The sequence below is a fragment of the Eriocheir sinensis genome, chromosome 15 (assembly GCF_024679095.1).
Source record: "Eriocheir sinensis breed Jianghai 21 chromosome 15, ASM2467909v1, whole genome shotgun sequence".
NCBI classification, from domain to species: domain Eukaryota; kingdom Metazoa; phylum Arthropoda; class Malacostraca; order Decapoda; family Varunidae; genus Eriocheir; species Eriocheir sinensis.
Window position 1 is genome coordinate 2,569,534 of NC_066523.1, and position 7,500 is coordinate 2,577,033.

General features: G+C 41.3%; 1 long non-coding RNA gene across 2 annotated transcripts; it reads left to right on the forward strand.

Moving 5' to 3' along the window:
- The first annotated feature begins 4,656 nt into the window (after positions 1-4,656).
- LOC126998770 (uncharacterized) lies at positions 4,657-5,601 on the forward strand. 2 transcript variants are annotated; one of them, XR_007752984.1, is made up of 2 exons: positions 4,657-4,991; positions 5,128-5,601. It is a non-coding gene; the product is annotated as an uncharacterized LOC126998770 (long non-coding RNA). The 2 variants fall into 2 exon arrangements; XR_007752983.1 differs by having other exon boundaries at positions 5,046-5,140.
- The last annotated feature ends 1,899 nt before the right edge of the window (positions 5,602-7,500 follow it).

The following is a 7,500-nucleotide window of genomic DNA, read 5'->3' on the forward strand; positions in this document are numbered from 1 at the left end:
GGAGAGAAGGGTGGTGAAAGGGAGGAGAAAAGGAGGGAGAGAGGGAGAGTAGAGATGGAGGGAGGAAGGAATGAAAGGAGGGAAGTAGTGACGAGGTTATGTTGAGGGAGAGAAGAAGGGAGGGAAGGGAGAGAGGGAGAAGTGTTGTCAAGGGAGAGATTGAGACAAAGATAAGTTTTGTCTTGCGATGCTGCTGCTGCTGCTGCTGTTGTTGTTGTTGTTGTGGTTGTTGTTGTTGTTTTGCCAGATCGCCATAAAAGGGAACGATCACATAATTTAAAACATGAAAGGGTAATTAATTGACGCCATTAAACTGAAAGGAAACAAAGACGCGTTGCAATAATGATGATGATAATAATAATAATAATAATAATAATAATAATAATAATAATAATAATAATAATGATAAGGAAATGAAGACAGAGAATAAGCAGTGCGAAGAGATAAAGAGGAGGTGGAGGAAAGAGAACAAGATAAGGAATATAAAGGAGGTAGAAGACGAGATGAAAGAAGAGGAGGAGGAGGAGGAGGAGGAGGACCAGGAAGATGGTTAAAAATGGAACTTCATCATCACGAATCATAATTTTTGAACTTAAACTCTTTGAATCCGGGGAGAGAGAGAGAGAGAGAGAGAGAGAGAGAGAGAGAGAGAGAGAGAGAGAGTACAGCACCAAGAAAGACTTAATTAAAGAATATCATAAAACTTAATTAGTCGAGGAAAACTAAGGCTAATTACCTGCGTGTGTGTGTGAGAGAGAGAGAGAGAGAGAGAGAGAGAGAGAGAATGTGGGCCAAAACACAAAATCTTAGGCTCTGCACATACACATTTCTCTCTCTCTCTCTCTCTCTCTCTCTCTCTCTCTCTCTCAGGCTCTAAGTCACCTGCTGCTTACCTTGTTAAGATGTTAAGGGAAGTAGGTTCGGAGGATTTTTACGGGAAAGCGAAAATTAATAAAAAAGCGAATGAGGGAAGGACACGGCTAATGAGAGAGAGAGAGAGAGAGAGAGAGAGAGAGAGAGAGAGAGAGAGAGAGAGAGAGAGAGAGAGAGAGAGAGAGAGAGAGAGAGAGAGAGAGAGAGAGAGAGAATGGGCAAATGAGGCTGTACGATGCTATTTTTTGAGGGCGCCTCGTAATCAGTGCCTCTCTGCCTCTCCGTCGAAGGCTGTAATTAGGGTATTTTTTGCCTCCTTTTTAGCTGCACGGTGATGTTCTGCGCATTTTATGGAATGTGTGCTTACCTTTCTCTGCCTCTGTCTTTCTATTTATCTATCTATCTATCTATTTTTTTTGCCTTGTCAGTTGTTACCTCTGTTTATATTATTTGGGGTTGCTGCATAACGGGATTGTGTCTTGAGACTTGGTGGCTTGAGCAAGTCGATAGATCTTTCAAGAGGAGAGTATCGAGACACCTCTCCTCCCGAAATTGACCTCTCTTTTGGCCACTCCTCTGAACTCTTTTTATTTTTTAATGGGACACTGTTTAGCATGCTTTTCCTTTCTCATTATGTCTTATTATTGCCGTGGGGTGCGTCGACTAGCCCACCCCATGACGTCAAACTCTGGGATTCCTCTGGGTAAGTCTCCATGTAGGTCTCTTTCCCATTCCAAGCACCTCATGGCAGTGTCTATCGCCTTGCTCAAACCACGAACTCTCAAGACACAATTTCTCAGTACATCAACCCTATATAAACTGAGATAACTTGACAGGATGGTGATTTTATGTGAGGTTAGGTTCATATTAGCTACCTTGTATAGTCCTACCGGCCTCGCAGAGTCCTTAGGTTCTTATGTTCATATGGTCGTAAGACAAAGAAGAATAGAGAGATAAATAGACATATAGATGGAAAAATAGATCAAGGTTTAGCGATAAATATGTAAGTATATGCTGAGACTCACTTAATATCAGTCAGTCAATAGGTCCTGTTGATTGATTGGTATTTAATGAGCCTCGCATAATTAGGTCAGCCATAGAGACGGGTTGTTCTGATAAATGTACAGCCATGGCATGATAAATATCCGTCACTGCTTCCAAAAGACAGGTAATTAGCGTTCCACCCCTTGAGGTAAGAAAGAAAACAGATAATCTCGTTACTGATAAGATGACTATACTGACATCTCAACCCAGACTTCGCTATCTTAATCTTTTCATATTTCTCTACTTCTATTTTCCAGTTTAAATTCTATTATTTATTCTATTTTCCCTGTTATAGTCTATTCATACATCTGCGCTTTTATTTTCTAGCATCTATTCTGTTATATATGTTTTTTTTCATTTGTAAATTCTCATCATACTTCTAAATTTCTGTTTCATTGAATAACGCATGTAGGAGAATTTTAACCATGTCTCCAATACCATATTCAATCCATGCATGACTTCTATTTTCCATTCTGCACTATGTTCCCACTTCTATATTGCTATTTATACATCTAAAGTCCTGTTTCATTAAATATCGCCTACATAAAAATCTTAACTAGGTCTCCTCTACCATATTTTATTTATACATCACTTCCATTTTCTATTTTCTATTCTATTTCCACCTCTATATTTTATTCATACTTCTAAATTTGTTTCACTAAATATTGCATAGAGTAAAATCTTAACCAAGGTCTCCATTAACATCTATTATTCATACTTCTCTAATACCATATTCTACGCGCACTCATACTTTTAAATATGTTTCTTCTGTTGCGTCATTGATCTTTTTCTATCTATAATAACGCTAATATTCATACTCACTTTCACTATATTCTACGCCTGTCAATACATCTAAATTTATTTATTGTTTATTCATCAATTTATAATTTTCTACAACACATATTCATACTCACTTTCACCAGACAATCACTCACCTTTTCACCTTCACTCGCCTACCTGTTTGGGGGAAGGGGAAGTGATGGACATATTAAGTGATTGCCGCTTCTTGGAAAATAGATTACCTTCATTGCATAGTCCGTTTGTATCATGCAGCAGCATCATTGTGTGTGTGTGTCATAGGATTGCGAAATAAACACTTATAAGAGATGAGTGTGTGTGTGTGTATTTGTTTGTGTGTTTCACCACGGCCTGATCACGAGTTGGACTCGTAATCGCCAGCAGGTACCCTCTCGGTATGAGCAAGTGCTCTTTTATAGTCGATCTCTGGGTACTGCCAGGACCTCACACACCACACACCCCATCCCCCTTGCTCAAGGAGGGACAGTAACCACTCCTTGTCAACGGAAATAATCCGGCCTGAGCGGGCTCGAACCGCCGCCTTGTCTCGCTGTGAAGCCTGGCAGCGCAACGCTCTAACAAATTGCGCCATGGAATGGTGTGTGTGTGTGTGTGTGTGTGTGTGTGTGTGTGTGTGTGTGTCACTCTTTCTGTCTATCATAACTTCATTTGTATTTTGTTAGCACACATTTTAATTCTTGTTCATGACTTCTAGTATTTTCTTTTAATCTTTCTATGTTCGAGAGAGAGAGAGAGAGAGAGAGAGAGAGAGAGAGAGAGAGAGAGAGAGAGAGAAGGCCGTGGTGAGCAAGTCAGGGAAGTAAAGTGACGGAACAGGCTGAGGCAGCAAAACTATATATATAGTCGCCAAGTCAGTCAGTTCTGGGGCTCGCCATTCGCGCCAATCCCGGACAGAATCTTGGCGGGTCAGTCTCCTTCCTTCGCCCTGTCAACTTCCTTCCCTCTTTCGTCACACCACTTTCCTTCCTTTCCTCGTTCCTTCCTTCCTTCCTTCCTTCCCTCGTTGTTGCTTTCCTTCCTTCCTTCCCTCGTTCCTTCCTTCGTCCTGTCATCTTTCTCCTTCCTCCTTTCCTCCTGTCACTTTCCCCCTTTATTCCTTTCTTCCTCTGTCACCTTCCTTCGGCCCTCGTCCTGCCATCCTTGACCCCCAACAAAACGGTTTCCGGCGCCTTCACTGTATTTTCGATTGATTTGAATAATTAATCCCGTCTGGAATTTTAAGAGGTTCATCTTGCTATCCACCCTCCTCGCCTCGCGGGGCTGGGGAGCGTCAGGGGGCCCAAGGCCTTCCTGACGAGCGTTGCAGGGCTCAGGGCTCCGGCAGGGCGCCTCGGCTCCCCCGGAGCGTCCACGGAGGTGTCGGAGATCCCGAGGGTCCGGGGGTTGGGGGGGCGTGAAGTGGCAGCAAGACATGCAGTTACTGACCTCTTATTAGCCAGACGACGCGTTAATGACACGTTCCAAAGGAAGGTTCGACGCATGGGGAGGTACAATTCCCCTAAGTAAGGCAAGTGTCATGCCATCTACGATAAAAAAAACGAAAAATCCAAAAAAATTACAAAAACAAAAAAATCCAAAAAAAACTGTCTTGTTTTGCTTTGTTTAAAGCGTCTTGTATGTTGGTATGGCGGGTCTTCTCTGGGGAGAAGGAGACTAACGCGTTCCAACATACAACACCAGGAAAAGTCGATATGGAAACACCGAGAGAAGGAAGGCAAGGAAAGGAACACCAGAAAAAGGATAATGCAGAGAGTAACACTAGAGAAGAAGATATTGAAAGAAAAGAGTAACACAGAAGAAGGAATTGAAAAGAGTAACACAGAAGAAGGTATTGAAAAGAGTAACACAGAAGAAGGTATTGAAAGAGTAACACAGAAGAAGGTATTGAAAAGAGTAACACAGAAGAAAGTATTGAAATACTAACACAGAAGAAGGTAATGAAAAGAGTAACACAGAAGAAGGAATTTGAAGTAACAAGAAGAAGGAATTTGAAGAGAGTAACACAGAAGAAAGTATTGAAAAGAGTAACACAGAAGAAGGTATTGAAAAGAGTAACACAGAAGAAGGTATTGAAAAGAGTAACACAGAAGAAGGTATTGAAAAGAGTAACACAGAAGAAGGTATTGAAAAGAGTAACACAGAAGAAGGTATTGAAAAGAGTAACACAGAAGAAGGTATTGAAAAGAGTAACACAGAAGAAGGTATTGAAAAGAGTAACACAGAAGAAGGTATTGAAAAGAGTAACACAGAAGAAGGTATTGAAAAGAGTAACACAGAAGAAGGTATTGAAAAGAGTTACACAGAAGAAGGTATTGAAAAGAGTAACACAGAAGAAGGTATTGAAAAGAGTAACACAGAAGAAGGTATTGAAAAGAGTAACACAAGAAGAAGGAATTTGAAAAGAGTTACACAAGAAGAAGGAATTTGAAGAGAAATAACACAAGAAGAAGGAATTTGAAGTAACACCAGAAGAAGGAAAATGCAGAGAAGTAACACAGGAAAATGAAAATGGAAATGAAAAGAATCATCCACCTTTCGGCCCAAACCAACATCACAAAATTATGGGCGAGTCTCTTCTGGGAGGAAAGTGGCTCGTTCAGAGCCAGGAACATCAGAAAGGATGATAGAAACATCAAGAAAAGGAAAAGAGAAAAATCATCCAGCTTTCGGCCCAAACTAACATCACTAAATTATGGGCGAGTCTCTTCTGGGAGGAAAGCGGCTCGTTCAGACCCAGGAACATCAGAAAGGATGATAGGAACATCAAGAAAAGGAAAACAAAAAAGTCATCCAGCTTTCGGCCCCTGGAGCCGCAGGGTGGGTGACGGGTGAATCTCCTCTGGGGAGAAGGAGGCTAACCCACACCCAACAACACCAGCAGAAAGAAAAGAAAGGAAAACATCAAGATAAAAGAAAAGGAAAAGAATAGAAAAAGCAAAGTAAACAAAGCAAAACAAGACAAAACAAAAACAAAATAAAAGAAAACAAATTAAAACAGCATAATAAATAAATAAATAAATAAATAAACAACCCTATAAGAAACAATTTAATTTAGCTACTGGGATGGAGGTGGTGGTGGTGGTGGTGACGTCGTATTAAGGCAAGGACCTCAGTGGTGGTGGTGGTGATGGTGGTGAATGGGTTTGGTGGTCGGGGTAGGGGTGGTGGTGGTGGTGGTGGAAACATGGAAATGCAGGCAACAGAAAGCCTATTGGCTCGTTACGAGGTTGCCCGCTTTAGTGATTTAATCTGCTCGACAGCCACTCGGGGCTTGAGGAGCAGATGAAAGCACCTCGATATTGAGGAGCAGATGAAAGCAACTCGATATTGAGGAGCAGATGAAAGCTACTCGATGCTCAGTTTACTCCTGACGCAACGAAATGACGGTCGACTCGATATTTAAAGTTGATGGTATTCGCATTTACTACTTCTGAGGGAAGATTGTTCCAGTGACGGATGACTCGGTTTGAAAAGAAACTCCTTCCAATGTCTGTGTTACATCGACTCGACTGAATAGGTAAACCGTTATTTGTAGTTCTTGAGTTGGTTTGCAGTTCAAAAAAATTGGAGTAATCGACGTTATTGAACTTTTTCAGGTACTTGAAGACTTGAATCATATCCCCTCGTAGGCGTCTTTTCTCCAGTGTAAAGAGATTGAGTCGCTTGAGTCGTTCCTCGTACGCTTGAGCCCTTAAGGCTGGAATCATCTTCGTGGCGCGTCGCTGAATCCTTTCTAGTAAATCATTGTCCTTTCTGTAATTAGAAGACCAGAACTGTTCCGCATACTCGAGATGCGGTCTTACCATGGAATTACACAGGGATACCGTCACTTCTGGTGTTTTACACTCGCTATGAACCTTCCTCGCTATGAACCCGGGCATAGTGTTGGCTTTGTTATATGCTTTTTTACAGTGATTTGGGTATTTCAGGTCACTGCTGATAGTGACCCCAAGATCCTTTTCCTCCTGCATCGCTGGCAGAGGTTTCCCATTCATGATGTATGTGTGGTTACTATTTCTGCCCCAATGTGCATGACTTTGCATTTGTCAACATTAAAGGACATTTGCCATTTTTCCGATCATTCGATAATTATCAACACTGAGTCCTGTTAATAGGATATTCGGTGAGACGTAAAGAATGGTAAGAAATATATAGGAATAGCATTCCACTACATGGATGTGGATACGATGAAAAAGATAATAACCACTATGATTAGACTCAAACTGGAATATGCGGTAACTGTGTGGTCTCCCCTTAAGAAGAAACACGTAAAAAAACTAGAAAGAATACAAAGGATGGCAACGAAAAGGGTTCCAGAACTGGAGAGATTGTCTTATGATGAAAGGTTAAAGGAAATGGTCCTGCCAACATTGGAACAAAGAAGAGAAAGGGGAGACCTAATACAAATTTATAAATTATGGAATAAAATGAAAGAAGTAGACAATGAGGAGTTACAACTACGAGAAGGAGGAAACACCAGCAACACACGAGGACACAGTAAAAAAAAATTGAGGAAAGGAAGACGCTTGAGAGACAAAGAAATATAGCTTCCCGCAAAGAAACATAGATTTTTGGAACAGACTAAGTGAGGATGTAGTATCGGCGAAGGGTGTGCAAAACTTTAAGGAAAAGTTGGACAAATACAGATACGGAGACGGGACCACACCAGCGTAAATACACACACACACACACACACACACACACACACACACACACACACACACACACACACACACACACACACACACACACACTCACACACAC